At 42.2% G+C, this 19485-nt stretch overlaps 1 protein-coding gene across 2 annotated transcripts in view; it reads right to left on the reverse strand.

Annotated features, from left to right (window-relative positions):
- ldlrad4b (low density lipoprotein receptor class A domain containing 4b) overlaps window positions 1-19485 on the reverse strand; it is a 264501-nt gene that overhangs the window by 242167 nt on the left and 2849 nt on the right. The window contains exon 2 of one of the 2 annotated variants that reach the window (XR_013912022.1): window positions 10348-10823. The exons of the other annotated variant lie outside the window; for it this stretch is intronic. The gene's annotated coding sequence lies outside the window, so the exon portion shown is untranslated. Of the gene's footprint in view, window positions 1-10347; window positions 10824-19485 lie in introns of those variants that run through there. 2 annotated transcript variants of the gene reach the window in all.

Consider the following 19485-nt stretch of genomic DNA (forward strand, 5'->3'; position numbering starts at 1 on the left):
GCAAAGCTTTACAATGATACAATGTGTAACCCTAGAGACACTGACACTGGTAAAGAAACAAATACGTTACTGCATTTGTATCCTATAATGTTACAATAGCACACACCCTCAGCCCCACCTCACCTGAACTGTGCTTCAGTTTTTTAGCTCTGAATGAGCCACTGAGCTTTTATTGAACTTTTAATGGAGCCAACAAGACCCGGAGACCTTGTAAAGGTTAAAAGTGCAACAACTCAGTGGGTGAATGTAAAAACAGACAAAGCAGACGGTTAATGTGACAGTCCAAACAGAGAAAAGAGAGTGCCTCACTGATTCAGCTAACTGCAAGGACACTACTGGTATATGAGCCAAGTTAATTATTCAGTTTAACTGAGCATTTGTTTTACCATTTCTCTACACAGCATGTGTGTACATACTAATTGTACAATGGGAGTTGAAAAACAGCTTAGCAATGTTCCTAAAATGACTCAAGATCAGTTTATGTTAAAGATCAGTTGAAGGGTGAACTGTGGCTTTGAGTTGCTGTCTCAGTCACACGGTGGCCCAGTGGATGGTTAAAGGTTCTGTTTAGAGAAGCTTTTATTATTTGAGGCCTTCGGTGATAACGCACCAGAGGAGGGCTGAGCAAAATCAAAGAGTGAATCCAACAAAATCAAGTCATGGCTCTGACGTCAAAATCAAAGGACCAATCAGACCAATCGAGCACAATCTTTAACTGCTGGGGAAAAGAAGAAGAGCTAGCACGTCCACAATCAGAACCACTTTAGATGAACAACTCCCACAAAAATGCTAGAAATATCACTACTGTCCATCCACACGCAACCACAAAGACAGGTGTATTATTAATGGATACAATCGACTTCAGGGAGGTCCTGCTCTTGAGCAGTATGGTCCACTGTCATATCGCAGCATCCCTAATGGACCCGAGCTTTCATTATCACTAGCTGTGCTTTCTTTCCCTTGTGACAAGTCCTAATGTCGGCCATGAAAAGGGTCTATTAATGATGGCTGTGCTGACTCAGACAGCAGTAACATGAAATATCACTTTAGTTTCTGACATCTGTAAATTATTTTAAAGTCTGAGGAATATGAATTTAATATAGCTTTAATATAGCTCATACAGTAAGTAAGAGATGGGTAATAGTACCAGAAAAATGATCCATGCCTTTGAGGGCTAACAGAACTGAAAAGCTTACAGTGTTATATATTCCAAAGTTTAATGAGCAATTCATAATTTACGGAAAACAAAACAGCGCTCCTTGGACTAAAGCTATCCGAGCTTTACTCATCTGAAGCTTTGAGGGTTCTGAAAGAGGAAAACAAAAACAGAAAAGGCTGTAAAAGAGAAAAGAAGTATTTTCAATACCATCGACTGGGGTGTGGCTGAAATGCAGCATGCTCAAGGCTCAAGGGCAGCAGTGCATCATTTGATTTCTTCCTTTTTATGACTGTTGATTTAAAAAATAAATCAGAGGCAGATGTCAAAAGCAGTACTTTTTGCACTAAATCTGGTTCCCACCAGATCCATCACCTAGATGCCACATATGCATACAGTGAAGCATGGCAGCATCGTGCCACTGTATGGGGATGCTTCTCAGCAGAAGAGACGGGCAGACCGGCTGCAGCTGAGGGACACTCGAACAGAGCCAAAGACACAGAGATCCTTGAGGGAAAACATGTACCAAACCACGCATGGACAACATTTAGCTTTAGGCACGATGGCACCAACAAAGACGCTGGCCAGCAGACTCAGCTCAGCTCTCTCCTAAGCATAATGTAACAGTGAAACTGATGTTTAAGATGAAAAGTGAAAGCCTGTCTGACATATGAACCTGTGCTTATGCAAAGAAGTAGATCCGACTGAGCGTGCAGGTGGGCAGGTGAGGAAAGGAGACAGAGTTAGACACGCAGACAGGAGGGCAGACGGCTAACAGAGAGGGATGAGAGAAAGCAGGGTAAACAGATACGGAGGGACAGATGGACGTACAGACAGCTAGACTAGAGGGAGAGTTTTGGAGGCAGATAGACAAACAAACAGATAAAGGGAGGTGAGTGCCAGGTAACCAGACTGTTAGGTCTTATGATCTGCAGACGTCACACGCAGTATGAGACGGGAAGACTGCCGCTTTACTGCTCTGGAGCTCAGAAACGGAAAACAGCATCAATAACAACCCTCCCCACTTTCTTTTTTTTCATCTTCCTAATGCCAGCATGCTTCACTGTAACCTCAGCTACACTGCATGTCCAAGTACAGATATCCAGGTAAGGTGAAACCACAAACCTGATGGTTTTTATTGTATTCTAACAGTTATGTAACCCAGAGTAATCAAACATTTTCCTTAGGAAGGTGAAGAAACAGGGAAAAACATGGGCCCGGAAGAGCATTAGAGGAGGGATCCCTCTTCCATTAATATGCAGTGAAATACAAAAACACTGATAAAGGAAAAATATTAGCAACTTAACCACCAAATTCTGCAACATCATGTAGAAGAAAGTGCTGACCGGACGCTAAACACTGGAGTCAGAACTGCTCTGCAGGACAAACTACGCAACAACATCCACCCATCCTCTGCTTGTTTAATTCAGGGTTAGGGAGGGGGGTGGAGCCATAGGGCAAGAGGTGGGGTACACCTTAGACAAATCGCTGGATGCCTCTGACTGTCCCCGGTGCCAGATTTAAACTCAGACGAGACTGTGCGTTCTCTGTGTCTGTTTGACTTTATTCTGGTCTGCTGCTTTATTTATTTGTGTCCACTCGGTCTGCTGTACAGCATCTTTTTAAATGTGCTTAATAAATCAATTTGAGTTGGGTTTCAGTGTCACTAAAATGTGTGACATTTTGCTTGTATAATCTGCACACATGCAAAGTCCTGTTAGTTGGATGGATCTAACATTAGTAGCACCAGCAGCCTTCTTTTCCTGCAGGTTAGCGTCCACCTGTCGAACTGCGCTGCTTTGTGCTGATGTCATCTGCTTACTTTCACCTTGCTCAATTACAACTTCCCGTAACAGAGAGAGAGTGTGTGAGAGAGAGCAAATGCCATTTTGTGCTCCAGATATTGAAAGGTAAGGATTAAATGCTCGGTTCCACATCTGTGTTTGTGACCTACAATGACACTCCACTCAGTAACATCCTATAATCCCATAGTGAGGTTATTAACTGTATTGTACTTAATGTATTTTTTGTGTCTGCTTTTGATGTAGCTGGGTGCAAAATGCAGTCACAAATGCAGCAGTACCTGGCACGATGCAGCAGCTTTAGATTGTTCCCTTAAATTTAGTCAAGAGCACGAAGAGAGATGTGAGACAGATGGAGGGACAAACACAACCTAATCCTGACACTGTGGAGAGGTTAATAAGAATTAGCTTCCATCTGCTGGAATAAAACAACTAAATATCCGTAACAATATGCACCACCTAATGGACGTGCCACCTCGGCAGGTCCCCTGTGTAAGGTGGACATTTCTGGACAAACTTTTTAGAAGTGAATCTAACTCCTTCATCAGTGAAACCTTCTATGACTCAAACATATAAACCTCCAAGGAAGTTTGCCATTTCCCATCAGCTGTTACAATTTGATATAACATGATTTACATAATAATACTTGGATGGCCGAGCTACACAGACAGAGAGAAACAGACTGAGGAAGACAAGACGGGGGAAAAAGTAGCTGTAAAACAAAGACAGAGAGAGACAGTCAGATGGAGTGTGTGTGTCTGTGTGTGTCTGTGTGTTGTTTTTGGGTGGGGGAATATTTCCAGAACACGTTGCATGTGCAGAAAAACTATGCGTGCGTGCACACACACATGCACACGTGCGTGCGACAGATCGGCTTTTATAGTCCATGGGATTTTATCGTGCACGCATCCCTGAAGAGCACACTCCCCCCTACTGGCACTAAGCTCATTTCAGCCTCACTGACAGATTTATGGCATTTCCATCACCTCATGTGTCTGAATGAAAGTTTGTCCGTGTGTGTGTGTGTGTGTGTGTGTGTGTGTGTGTGTGTGTGTGTACGCGTGTACTGTTCGACTTGCCGCCCCAGAAAATACGGTCACAGTTGGCCAGGTGCCCGCTTCCGAACAGTTGGCAAGACAAGACTGCGGTGCTCTGCACAAACCAGTGACACACACAATGCAGAGGTGATGCGATTCTTGCTAAAGAATAGATTTACCACCATACTGTAGTAAGAATGTGCCATTATTTTCAGCTACAATACACTGAGTCACTGCTCAAGGCTGAGAGCAGAGTTTTTATAGGTTTAAGTACTGTTTACTATTACTGTTATTATTATCATAATAATCTGCAGGTATGTAACTGAATAGCTATTGCTGTAATACTGTGCGCAAGTCTCAAACCACTTATTTCTTTCTATTCAGCTTCTAAGAAGTCAGGCTGTCCTAATAACTCAATAGTTTTCAAGGTTTATTTTCTTTGAACATTGGCTGCTTTTTCACTCATTTCTCATCATTTTCAGAGGAATGGTTTGTTTGTTAAGCCGCTTAACAGTGACTTCTAAATCATTCGAGCATGATCAGACAGTATGACATGATGCTATTAGACAAAGCCTCATCAGAAGGGTTCGTGTGGCTGTCAAGAAGCCACTCTTGACGACAAGGGGAACTGTGACAAAAGGCCGCAGTATGCCACATTACAAATGAACCAGACGGCAAATCAGTGCTAACAGGCTGATGCACTGATGAATCCAAATTAGGCATTTTTAGCTACAGTCATCTATAAAACACATTGCAGGCTGTATAAAAATGGCTTTAACTGCTAAACAGATAATGCAAATTTTACACAGACCCTTTGATTCAAAGCTGAAAGTCTGCACTTTAATCACTTCTTGACTTAAAGCCCACTCTCCACTGGCACAGTGGGCATTGTAACAGTGTCCATATACTTACAGATCTACCTCTATACTAGGATGTTTTAGTTCAAGTTCTATGTTGCTTGTATTTCAGTTAGCCTAATATTTTGAAACCTACTTTTAAGTAGTCAGTTAATCTTTAACCTTCATAGAGCGCGCTTCAAATTTATTAGAATGTGTTCCTTAATAGGAACAGCTCCATATTTTGAGAAATGCACTTGTTTTCTGATGGTGAGAAAATTTACATGTGTGTTAAATACAAAGCTCAGTTAGAGTTCATTTGTGATGTTAATGGTTGGTTGGGGGACTGGCTGATGGGAGTATATGCATGTAGTCAATGGCACACTTGTGTTTTTATAAGAATAATAATTAAATAATACCATACATAACATGCTGCATTATTTTATATTTTAACTGGCACTTTAACTGGCCCCACAGAAGACCTGTCCAGCATGTGGGTAGGCGTGACGCTTGAAATGGTGAGCTGGTTAGTAATGACTCAAATTAGCAAAATACAGTACACCACAATGAACCCCACCAACGAAACATGCAAATAAGGATGAAAAAACAAGCAAAAACTTTAACTTTTAAGGTCAAATTGTGAAGATCAAAGTGACCTTTAAAGTCTCCCGAGTCACCAGAGGATAAAGATCAAAAGCGCAAAGCAGTGATGAGAAACCATTTGAGCTCAGGCACCCCAAGTCGCCGAAACTAACGATTAAGATTAAGCTGCAGTGGATATTAGCGTGCTAGTGCGGTGATCCAGAGACATGCAAAGCACCACGAGAGCTGAGGGACAGCAAACAGACCTAAAGGCCATGAAGGGCAAACCCTCAGCCCCACGAGGTGCCCTCTGCGTGCCTTGTAGGTCATAGAGGACACTTTAAGACCAGTAATGGTTGGCCTTTTGGCAGAACCAAACTCTTTAGCAGCTAATAACAAAAATGACATGGTACCAACAATGAGCTGAAGGACACCAACACGTTGACCTGAGAGAAGCTGCAGAGGTGCGTGGGAAGTCTCTGGTACTTAGATGCCACAGAATCACTGTCATTTTATCAGGGTAGAAATATTAAAGTGAGCCATGGCATTGTAACAATGGCAGGTTGTTCTACCGTGGTTCACTCTGCATTCAGCAGCTGCTCAGCAACTTTAGCCTCAGCGAGCACAAAAAACAGGTCTATGCATTCAGTGCACTAAATCATTTGACCCCGTCGCTTTTTCACACACATGAAGTATACCACTCTGAGGACTTGAGTGAATGAACTGCTGGTTGATGAGGCAAAAGAATAATTCTGCCAACAACACAAAAGCCTCCCTGGAAATGTGAATCTCTTCCAGTTCGCTGTCATAATGACTTCAGAGCGATGCTAACCGCACCACCCACCTGCCACCGCCAAGTTAAGGATGTAAACACACCCAGACTCTTTGATAGGGTAAGAAAAAAGAAGGGGGCATGAAAAGAAAGAGAGGAGGAGAAAAAGAGTGAGAGAATGGAAGAAAGGGAGTGAGTTAGTGCTGTCCCTTGGTATTCACAAACTTCCAGCAATTAAAGCTGTGGATTCAGAGCCAGGGAAACTTCCCTGAAGGTCTTGGCAGTGGCTCTAAGGCTATTCCTCCTCCACTCCAACACACACACACACACACACACACTGATCAGTAACCTGAACTGACCTCCAGCAGCCTCCATCGGCCCACAGCAACCCACCTTATCACACATTAACATGCACAGAACAATCCTACCCGAGCCTACATCAGCCTACACCAACCCACACTGACTGACTCAATACACAGCATTAGGAGACAAACACACACACACACACACACACACACACACACACACACACACACACACACACACACACACACACACACACTTAATCTAGTGCAGCTGCCTAGTAACAGGTAGGATATTTTTACCTTTAGAAAAGTCTGTGAGAAATGGATTTTTTAGGAGTCTTAATTTAATATCACAGTCAAAGTGCTTTGAAAAAAAAAGCACTTTCAATTTAATTCGTGACATATTATTTCAATTTTCTCAATTATTTACTGGTACGGTCCACAATAAGGCACTGAATATCCCTGGGCTCAACCTTGAGATAGGAAAATGGCATTAGTATATGTAGATATTTCATGTTTAAGGTGATATTAACTGACAACGAAATCTCTTTGGAGACTAATAGCAATATTGTATTGTGCAGCACGTGCACTGTGCTTTATTTAATAGTTGGCTATATGGTAGTTACTTAAATTTTAGGTAATATTAGGACCACAATCCCTGTTATCGACAAACTTCATTGTGATGAGCTCTTTGGAGACAATCGGCGTCTATCCAAGTGTTGTGACAGCTGAACTTCTGGATACTGAGATGTGTTTATTTTATCCACTTGTGTTAGATGAATATACAGAGATGGTTAAAGACAAACTAGAGGTTTTAATGCTCCACATCAGATTACATAGTAGATATAGATTTAAAAATCATAGGTCAACATGCAGGCCACAAAAATGACTTTCACAATTTCCTCATCGACTTATGTAGATCTTAGTTTTTGTGAGTGATGAATAAGTCAAGTGCTTCATGGTTGCCATAGTTAATTATTACTAGTGGACTACCCACTGTCGTGTTAGCATCGGCAAGGGAAGCTATCACATCAGCAGAAGTTTATTTATGAAATGAGGCAAAGCTTGAAAGCTTGTTCAGAGAACTCGAGGTGCACTGTGCCATACACATGCCTCACTTTCTTAACATCATGTTAAGTACAGTCTATTGAAGCTGCAAACTTAAACAGACCATTGACTATGGCTGAGAATGATTACATGCAGAAGAACTGTTGTAGCTGGCAGGCTAACTGATGAAACAGAGCTCCTCTTTATCTGTGATCACTTTTTCTTTTTTCATCATCACCTAACAAATTGTAGAATAAAAGTTACTGAAAAGGTAAAATATGTTCCTCAGTTAACAAGGCTGCTAAAACTCTGATACCAAACAACTTAATATGTACTTACTTACTATGTCTCATAGTGTGGCACCCAATTCTCTTAAATTTGAAATTACCGTGTGTGTCTGTGTGTGTTGAGGTGATACACTGAGACATCACAATCATCAAGTGAGAGAACACAGGAGCACATTTCTGACAGTTGAACTGATTTTTAAAATCACAGCATTAATGTGCTCAGAACTGCAGAGACGCTCGTTTATCTCGTCTGGTTTTTTTTTTTGGTTTTTTTGTTTTGTTGTTTGGTAAGTTATTTTGCACAAATAAAACAACCTAGACTGACCAAACTCAAACTGGCTGTTTTAGTTTTTACTAACTTATGTTGTGACTTAATACGGTTAAATCTGTTTAGCTGATATCCAACCACCCTTGTTACAGCTGACTAAATCAGTCAGCATATGCCAGTGTCCAAAGAAGTCTTCATGCTGGGAGTGTGAAATAAACTCCTTGTATGCTACAAGGGTGCATAATACTACTATAATAGTAGGCTCCTCTGCCCAACAGCGATGCTAACATTTCCCTGTAATGTTACCTGCTGCACTATTATTTAAAAAGGCACATTTTTTCTATCTGTGCCATCAGTCGCTGTCTGCAGACTCTGGCTCTCCTGCAGAACATTCAGTGAATTCTGCATTTCTGCCCCTTCAAAGATCTGCTAAAGATTTCATCTGGAATAGTAACTTCTTATTTAGCCTAGTCTGGACATCAATAATATCTGCTAAGTAGTAGAATACATACACACTCCTTGATTTTATTTATTTCGTTTTTTATTTTCTTACGTGCTCTATTGTGAGATTGAAGCGACACAAGACCGTGTGCGACACAGACACACACAATTCAAACGTTTTCGAGTGGAAAAGGCAGCAGCACCTTGCGGGAGCAGACTCAAGGACATTTCTTTTATTATGCAACCACTCAGCTTCTAATAAGAAATTAACAACATGCAAGGCACAAGACAAACAGGCCCTGTCTCTTCATCTTTATTTCACTAAATATTTGAAGCATGTGTTGCAGTCTATTGCAATGGTTCTGGCTGCTCTAGCATGTTGGAAAAAGTGCATCCCATGCATTTCTTTCCTGAAGGTTCCCTCTTTATATTGTGCTGTGAAGTTAACATGTTCATTTTAAAACAATCGTTCAGAGTTGTTTCTACACCTTGCAGAGATCATTTAATGGTTAAACTAATTAATTTCAATAAACAACACAAAATTTGATGTGGGTGCCAGGAAGCGGTGTGCGGCAGGCAGGATTAGGACCCAAATGCAGGACTCAGGAGACTTTAAACTCAAAAAGCATCTTTAATGCTGAAGTCCTTTAAGCAAAATACGAGACAGAGCTGGCGCCAGGAATGCAAAAAATCAGTCACAGGGAAACCGCAGACCGACGGAGCATGCGGTATGATGGAGGTAACAACAAAGAACACAAGCAAACTGAGGGTTTAAATACACAAGAGGAGACGGGAGCAGAGGGGAGATGCCTGGGAGAAACAGCTGAAGCAAATTTTTAATGCGACATGAAATGCGTAAAATTAACCGAGTTACCAAAATAAGACAGGAAGTAACTGAACTCAGGACACAGAAATGCAGACTCGATACGTAGAAAACAGGGAACAGGAAACGAACCCAGATAAGTCTAACCACCACTAAACTTTAAACAGGACCTGAGAAAATAACAGAAACCAGCAAGGAAATATCTCAACAAGGTACAAAGCAGTAGGGACCTGGCAACCTGCCTCAGTTTCATATTATCCTCAGAACCATTCCCTTTTCAGGGAAAAGGCAAGTTAGTTTTTTCTAAATCTAGCTGGACGTCACAATATTTCAACCTCCCAGCATATATATTAAAAAAACCCAGCAGAAACACCTGTAGGAGGATGCCATTTTTCACATATGTAAGTTTCCCCATGTCATTTTACCAGCTCCCCCTCTTAACTCTATCCCTCATTAAAGTGTAGGATTCAATTCAGAATGCCAACTAGCAGCTTTAAAATGTAAAAATGTCCAAGGGCACAGTGACGTCATCTGCTCATTTGCATTTCTGTGGCATCAGCAGTAATAGTTTGAGAAGGTCTGCGGGTTTCTTGGGGTAAGAGCTTCTTGATGCCAGCTAGAGTCAATTAAACAACATTTCTCTTCAAATTACTAAAAGCCACGCCTTACCAGAGTTCTCGTTTGCGTGATTCCTGAGTTCTGATGCCCAAACTGTGTGTACCAATTACATAAAGTAAGATATCTGAGAGTTCTAACTGAGGACTAAGAGGCTATATTAAACACTGCTCAAGAGCTTGCATGTATAAATAAATAATGGCTGAATACATAAATGATGTAATGTTCTGTGCTAAGCTAAGTCACGGTGAACACACAAGCCACGCCAGCTCACATGAGGGCGTCCTGTGGCCCGAGTGTGCAGTGAACCTGCTACGCAATGTGAGACGGAGCTGATTGCTATGGCAATGACTGACAATCACCCAACAAAATCACATTTGTTTAATTCTTCTTTAATATTTTGTGACATATTTGTAGTAAGTTTTAAACAAAGTTCACTGGAAGAAATATAGTGAGGTCCAGTGCATTAGAATACATCAGCTTAAATATAACAATCACAGATAATCAGGTTTAATGGCATCAGATGAAGCTGGACATGTAGCATGGCAGCAGCTACAGAGATGCTATTTTGTCTTTGTGTATTATTTTTATACTATTCACCTGAAAACACATATTTCACACACACTTCCAGCTGTGCCTCCCCCCCTCACCATGCTGCTGCAGTCGAGCTCACAGCAAGGAGTAAAAATACCAGGTACAGGTGAGGAAAACAGTATCTGAGAACGTGGGTTGGCCATTGGTTTGTTTCCTGCAGCTCAGCATGAGCCACATGTGCACGAGGATGTCTCGCAGAGGTTTGGTGTCGAGGTTCTGCAGCTCTGCAGGAGGTACTGTCGAATCCGACATATGTCTCTTATGAAAAAACAAAAGAACAAAAGTAAATATGGGTGGGACAGTCACCAGTTATGTGAAATAATAGAAATGTGAGTACCTCAGTTGGGTGCAATCAAACTGTACAGATTAGCCACCTTTTCAGTAGTAAATAATATGATCAGACCTTTCCATCACGGCACACACAACACGGCCCTGAACCAAGGCTACAGCTAATGTCAACGTTTCCCAGTTTTAAAGAAAGTGAAAATTTCCTCCATTCATCCTCTGACCATGCTCCCCTGTCTCATTAAATACAGCTTGGTAGTTCTGTCTTATTCTTGCTGAAACGTATCTCTACCATGGCTATTACGTTAGCTGCGGAATAAGCATAAAAGCATGTAAATAGGATCAGTTCAGGTGTATAATGGATTCACATCATCCTTACATAGAGTGCAATCAGTGTGAAATGTGTTCCTTGAATAGTGACACTTAATTATAAATTAAGTTCAATCGACTCACCACGATGACAAGTAAAGTGTTATCTGTATAATACCAGAGATGGCTCTCAAAGGGAAAGCTCCACTGGTTTAACAAACAGCCCTCATGATGCAAACGGGGAAATACTGTCACACAAAGCTATTCAATTCAGTTACATTTCTCACTTTTATAGATATGCATGTGTAAATGAGCACGGCAGACCCGATGTGAACATGCTTTGCAGCATACTTTATTGATACACCCGGTTGCTGAACACACATACACAGCTACAGCTCTCCCGCTGCAAGCTCAACATACCAACAACAACACCCCAGACAGTTCCCAGTACAGATTTTAAGTCGACGGGGCATGATTGCGGTGCCGTGCAGGTGCATACATCTTCCCTGCACAGCACCGCAGACCACGCCCCGCCACAGCATGATATCACAACAATGTGTTGGTATACAGAGAAAATGCCAACACTGATACAACCCCCTATGAGCAAGTACTTGGTGAAAGTGGGAAGGAAAAACGTAACTTTTAAGAGGAACCAGGCGAGGGGAGGGCGAGGGGAGGGAGACTGGACAAAAGACATGCTGAGGAAGAGAATCAGAGATTAATAATAACAAGAATAATAACAACGATTAAATGCAGAGAGGTGTGCAAATCATTGAGGTGCATTATGGGAAGCTCCCAGCAGCCTAGGCCTACTGCAAAGTAAGATCACCTGATTCAGCTCCAACTATAAGCTTTATCAAGGTGTAGAAAGAGGGTGTCTGTCTCCTGAATTATTTATAAAGTCATTTAAGGCATGATTCAAATGTTTTGTTTACAAGGAGTAGCCAATCAAAGACAAATAGCTAAAAAAAGGTGAGGGGAAAAAGACTAAGATAGCTAGTTTTAGACAACAGATCTTATGATGATTATGAGCTACTCGAGCGAAATCCAAGAATTTAAAAAATAGAGCAGGAAATGAGCCTACTAGGTTGGTAGTAGGAAGCAAGGTAGCCTGTTTAATTTCCTTTCACAGCGTTCTGAAAGCTTTTTATGTGGCCCTTGTATCCACAGTGCAGCTCCTATCTAAGGCATGCTGTCTTAAACTTTTCCGGCCCATAAGCCAAATTTAATCATCTGAGTCTCGCCCTGGGACCCGGGCTCATTAAAATGTACCGGTAAACTTGTCGTGTCACCGGAATCAGGTCGTCTCTCTGCTACCCCCCTCTTAAGACACCTCCGTTTTAGACCGAAGCCAGAGAGCCACCTTCAGCTTCCTCACTGTCTCTGAGCTCTCCTGCTAACTTCCCTGCGAGTTCATCTGGAGTTCACTCCACCTTGTGATTTTTTTAAGTTGTAGCCTATGGCCCGAGGAACCCAGTCACAGTCTGCATCAATAATGCAAAGACCACAGACTGCTAACATCTCAGCCTTAAGCAAGAGGTCTGCTCGACAACACGGCGCTCAAACAAAGGCAGGCTGAAGACGTCTCAGACTATCTCAGCCACGAGGGAAGGAGCACCTATGCTGTTTAAAGGACACACACGCAAACAGAGCAGACACACAAGTACACTGAAGACATGAATTCTCTCTGTAGCTGTATAACACCCTCTTAGCACCAAGACATAATCAGGAGTGTGTGGTTCGTGTAGTCAGTCTACTGAGCAGGACTCAGTACAGCGTTCCTCAGCAAGGGTATGCCCACCTCACTCAAATACACACACTAAATGGAGAATACACACCCCGCTGCATCTCACCATCAATGTGCTGGGAAACATCTCCAGCTGTCACATTAAAAACATCTCAAACTATTCATGAATCGAGGACAACGCTGGTCCGTTTCCCCGCTGACTGAGATGTTATTGTTGAAACGACTCTTTTTCCTCACATTTTCAATTAGATTCATAGTCGCCAGCGCTGCCGAACGCTTTGCATAAAAGAGCCTGTAAATCTTTAATTCAAGTAAAATGGAATGAAGCTCAGAAGTGCAGGTTTTCAGGGTGCCAGCGTCGATGTGAAACGCGTGTATGCGTGTGTGTCATTCTCTGGTCTTTTCTTGCATGCAGGGACTTTACTGAATTATTAAATCACTACTTAGGCTTTGTGGTTAAATGAAGCTATGCAAACAAGGACGAACTGTATTAAAAACACTCTAGCAGTAAGTGAACGCATCGTTTGGCAAAACTGTTTCAACGTAGTCTGTGAAACACACTTAAAGAGTAAAACAATATCAAATCGCTGTCTCCAGCACTTTCTGGTTGTTTCTGGGGCTCCTTAACTACTTAATCATCGACTTAATACCGCCGCTTCTGGACTGCTCCTAATCAGTGTGGGAACTGTGGAGCCATTAGCCAAATGCTGAGGAGTTTCTCTCCTCTAAAGCTTGAGGGGCTGAAGAGATCTGGGCACCCAAAGAAGCAAAAGGCAAGATAAATGAAGAGAGGTGGGAACGGCTCCAGGTGGAGAGGAAAGCATGTTTATTCACAATACGCGCTTTCGTGACGGCTTACTTATGCGCGCCTCCAAATATTAAACAAGTCTGCCACCTTCTCTTTTTGTGATTTGAAAAGTGCCACAGTGAGATGGAATGTATAATATAGCCGTCTTTTGTCAAAATCCAATTACTGGAATCTGAGATACTGCATATCAGATTAAACGGTGTGGCGCCACACGCAGGCCAGTTAATCTATCACGGAACAAAAAAAAAACACACATAGCTACGATGAATCGGTCTCACCTGGATGTAATCCAAATATAACCTGCATGTAAAGTGTCGCTGAGAAACAAATCAGAGTCTGGAAAAGTGAAGGATTCGTTCAGAGCTGGAATTTTACCAGTAGGAAAAAACAACAACGTTCAAATTATGTCTGATTATCAAAAACACAGCACACCAATGGCTGTTTTCATTTGTTTTCAAACATCAGTTACACAATATTTTGTGTATTAACGTATATTTTATCTGCATACAATAAAATAGTTGAGGAAAGAACTTTTTTCGCTACGCAGTTTACAGAAACATGATGACCACCGGACAAAATTTAAACTGAAAAATATAACTTATGTAGCTGAAATAAGCTCTTGTGCTCACTTTCACTTCACTAAAATTCAACTCAGGGGAGTGTGCTATTACATATAAATGCTTTTACCAACTACTCCATTCATGTTCGCCCTGATAACGGTTTTCTTAAAGGCTTTCACATCCACGGTACACCTGCACAGCTTATTCCACTTACTCTGGCTGATTAGACTTCTGAGGACTGCGTGTGGGCGTGTACAGGCGCTGTTTTACTGACACCTTCGCCGCCCTTTTGTTAGCTCCGTCGGCCGTGTTAGGGGGGAACAAATTACACGTCTAAAGGTGTAATTTGTTCATTGTTAATCACACAGGGAAGTCCAGTGACCTGACAGAATTCCAGACATAGCTTCCCCCACTTTCACCCCGAGCAGAGGTCTACTCATCAGCCAAACGCGAAGACACCTGGCAGCCCTCGAGATGTGCGATGGGATGGAGTCATTCATCAGCTGTGTGACTGACTCTGCTGCTTAAACTGACAGTATCACACAGGCATTCAACATATTCCGGTTTAGGACTAATATTCTACATTCAGTTATTGAAAACTCAATTGTGTATTGTTTCCTGAGTTGCACAGAACAGAGCTGGATTTCCACTGGAGGACTTGTTAGACCCAGTAACCCTCGGTGAGGGGGTTAACAGCGTGCTACCCACCTGCAATGCTGCATACTGTGTGGCAAAGGTGAAACAGCTGCCTGGCGTGGCTGCAGGTTTCACACACCCTGCTGCCGGTGTGAAGAGAGAGCGGTGAATGGTTTAGCCTAATGTAATTAGTGGAACAGATATCAGAGCCGCTGAAGGTAAACTGTGGTAAATCACATTTGCTTGGTTCTTCATCACAGTTAGAACTTCTTTCTTTCTACTTTCAGGCTGCCGAACGTGTTAAATATATAATTCCCCGATGCTCAAGACAAACATTTTGAGAAAAACATCTTTTTCCCCCCATGTTTTTCACAGCTTTTTTTTTTTAATGCATAGCCAAACATTATTTTTGGACCACGTTGACAGCTCTATCCTTGGTTTGGGTGTTGTTCACTATTTTATTTTATTTTTTTGCATTTATTTCAGGATTTAACAAGCATCGTCTAATCTGAATTTCAAAATAGTTACTTATTCAGATAAAAACAAATTTAATTCAGGTTTTTTTTCCTACAGATTTTATACTGGCATTTAAGTGATCTCTTAAATAAAATAAAAAAAGATTAAAAAGTAAAAAAAATCTGTTTTATAATTAGTTATAAACTCAGGTGACACTTTAGATGTGTTGTTTTGCCCAAGTAAATTTCAAAAACATTAAATTTTTTAAACTCAAAACTTAAAAAAAGCTCCTGTTTTTTGCAGCTGTGGTGCACCTCGTCTCGATGACCAGTTTTCACTCGTTTCTATAACAGAAAAAAACGTCTCTCCGGCTATGCACATATGTTTAAATCTAGCAAACTGTTTACACAATCCATGAAATCTCCAAAGGAGATGAAGAGGAGGATTGTGGTGTCAAAGCCGAACAGAAATATCTCTGTAAGGCTGCTCTGTGTTCGCTGAATGGCTGAGATTAACTTTCACACAGCTCACGCACCTTAATGCTGTGATTTCTGCAGGCTAGCACAGAAGAATATACCATGTTTTGGCAAATAAGTTCTTTGATCAACTTATCACGGTGTGCCAACTGGGGTTAAAAATAAAACCACAGCTTTTCTCAGGCGGCTTCACGCAGCACTTTGATCTCCCGTTTGACTAGCACAACATTTTTGGATGTATTCAGTCAGAACTCAGCGAGATGTACAGTTCTGGCCAAGAGGATATCTTTAAAAATACAGAAATTGGGATAGAGCTGTTAAAAATGTTTTCCTTTCTTTGGCGAGAATATGAAAATCTTGTTTGTGATCCATTTCAAAGGATATGCTACATCTCCAGCACGGATTCCTTTTTTTTTTTAAGGAGATGCCAAATAACTTTAAAAGAAAATCGTTGGTATCACGCTGTTTTTCAATCCTTCTCAAGTTGTTGTAGAGGCGATCAGACTGAAGGAAAAAATGAGCTTGTAGCATAAAAAGAATGAACTCTTCTTGATTAATTCTGCAGCAGCATGCAAAATCTTTTCTTTTCTTTTAAAAGAACAGTTCCACAAAGAAGGAAAAGGTTGAACGTCTGATTTGTGCTATTTACATTATTTCCACTGGATAAAGTCACACGCACAACACTCGCTGCAGACATTTGTATGTACAAAGGCGCACAGTTGAATGAGCACAACCCAGACAAAGACACACACACACAAACACACGCTCCAAAGCAGGCTGGCACTCGTCTTTGCCCGTCTCGCGCCTTTCGCTCCACCAACACAATACTGTCACATTTTGGCGTGTCACATGGACTCGGAGACAGACAAGGCTGCATTATCAACAACTGGCTGGGGATGTGTGTGCGCGCGCGTGTGTGTGTGTGTATCAGAGCTCGAGTGTGTGCGTGAGAGTGAGAAAGAGTGTTAGAGTTCAGGTTAAGGCTGAGCCGTCAGCGGCAGACAAGCCCCATCAAGTCTCCCTCCTCTGTCTAACACGCACTCAGCCTCTCGCCTCAGGAGGTGAGAAGCCGCTAATTGGCAAAGGGCGAAACACACACACACTTGCTTTAACACTACACACACACACACGGACTGACGGTCAGCTACAGTCGTACACAGAATAGTACGAACAAAGAGACAGAAATACAAAGAGACAGATGGACACACACACACACACAAGTCTGGCTCTGAGAGGCAACACTACAGTTTGTGTCTGCTGCGCACAGCTCGACCTGGTAGACGCGCGCACATTACTGTAGCTAATAATACACGCTGTCTGCCTGCTGACTTTCTCCTCAACTTTCTCACTTAGTTATTATTGCATGACTTGATGGTTTTTAGTCACTTATATATTAATAGACTCTTTGAGTTGAGCCTGCGCACAGAGCTGACCTTAAAAGAGGGAATGCTCGTCCTCTGCTCTTTGGTTTTCAAACAAAGCTCAATTAAACCTCAGCTGCCCATGAAATCAACTCTTTAGAAACCGTTTTTATGAGATTTATACAGACATGTCATTAAAATGGGTCATATTAAACGGGACTAATAATAGACAAATGTATTTTTCCAAGTTGCTTTTTGTCACTTGCAACATAAACTGCACAGTTTTAGGAGCCGCTGTTGCGTACATCGATGGAAAATTTGAACATCTAAAGTCTCAGAACAAACTGGGAAACTATAATGAATGACATTGTGTTGCCAACAACTTTGATCCTTCACATTTAAAATGATTTAAGTTACTTCATAACCATGCAGGGAACAGCAATGAGAGTTGGGCAGAATGGTAAAACCTTCCATCCAGCCACTAGTGGGCCATTCAAACCACGAAGCCAGGAAAATACTACAACTACAACCAAATTACAAAAAATGTCACCTAAAAATAACAATCTGGTAATCTAATTAGCAAACCTCTGATGGCTGATATATTTATCCAGTCGTCCCACCGTATATTGCAATGTTCTGGCTTCTTCCCGTCTCTCTAAGACTGAGTACAGGCACTATGAGAGAAGCTCGTTTCTGCTGCTTGTATCCATGATCTTATTGTTTTGGTCACTACCCAACAGACTGTTGTCATAGGTAAGAGTAGCACACAGATCAACTGGTGAAACACAGCTTTCATGCTCAGCTCTCTCTTTACCAAGGCATCTGTCAGTCTTCTAAACCACTCACCCACATCATGCACAGGACCTCGAGAGACTAGTGGAATAGACCCTATTCCAACTAACACTGCCCGAGATGTGGGATACAGTATTGGATAGGCTGGACTACCCAAAGAGAACCTACACAAGCACATGGAGAAGAAGCAAACTCTTTACAGAAAGGCCCCATTCTTCCTGTGCTGGTGACAGTACTAACCAGTGTACCAACATGCATCCAGCCACAGCTGTGAGAAGTTTAGACAGCAAACCAATAAAACCAATGTTTAAACAGTATTGTGTGCATGCCTCTCACCCTATGAGAGCTGGGATATTGTTCAGCACCCCTGCTCAACAAGCTTTACATCAACACCTCGCTTCATCACTGCTGCGACAAAAGGATAAAGACACGAGAGCACCCACTCCACACTGCTGCATACTGCTGCCACAGCCCAGGACTCTGACACGGCATCCCAAGAAGGTAAGCGCTGGGCTGAGTGTGTGTCAGCACTTTGTAAGGTTTGTACATGAGGGAAACAGAAAGGAGCTGGAACTTGAGAGTGTGCGTAGTGGGGAGGGTGGGGTCACAGACAGGTAAGCAGAGAGGGAGAGGGCAGAGCCAAAAACAGCACTAGCAGCACTAAATAATGCTTCAAAGCTCTTCTGCAGGTCTTGCACCGAGACCTTCAGGACAAGGAGAGCTGTGGTTGATTTGAATCATCTCTGACTGCTTTATGTACGATCAGCCATGCAGGCAAGGAACAAAAAAGATTGGTAGAGAGAATTCAAGCACATGCAGACTCTACCAGACAGGGGGGGGAAAACACACCCCTGCCCTTAATGCAGCTCACCCGAGAACAGAGCTCTGTAATAGAATTAATGTAAACCCGATCAGTGGGCTGGAATACAGTAAAGGCACAGAGCAGTGCTCTGCTCCTGCACAGCATCACATATAGATCAGCATGTTTAAAGACTGTATTCTGTTGAAATTTGGATCCATGGCTTTCTAAGATGTAGCAGACACTGTTTTGTTTTTGGTTTTTTTTGCTACTGGACCATTTCTGCAAATCTCTGCAGCAGAGGTTTAGGTTTAGCAGAGCCTGGGTTAAGATAAAACATGACCATGCAGAGAGTATGGGTCACTTCGGGAACACTGTGGATCACATGCATGACGGGTGCTTTTAGTTTAAGCTTCATCATCACCTTCTTAAACCTCCAGCCAGGAAGGCAGGGTGCACTATATGAAGCTTGGGAGGGAGTCATGGGGTTCCTTAAATAGGTATCGGTCTCAAACTGGGAATGATGGGGAAGATGTTTCTGTGCTCCCTTATCACCCTACTCTGTTGCACAACTGTGGAGCAACTCTTGCCTGATGGAGCTTCTCGTGAGTGGGACCAGCTTACGTGCACCGCGCGCTTCATTTGCATAGGGAAAAAGTTGGAGAGCCTGTGGTCTGAGATATGAGTGACA

This window comes from Astatotilapia calliptera, chromosome 11 (genome assembly GCF_964374335.1).
Source record: "Astatotilapia calliptera chromosome 11, fAstCal68.1, whole genome shotgun sequence".
NCBI lineage: Eukaryota > Metazoa > Chordata > Actinopteri > Cichliformes > Cichlidae > Astatotilapia > Astatotilapia calliptera.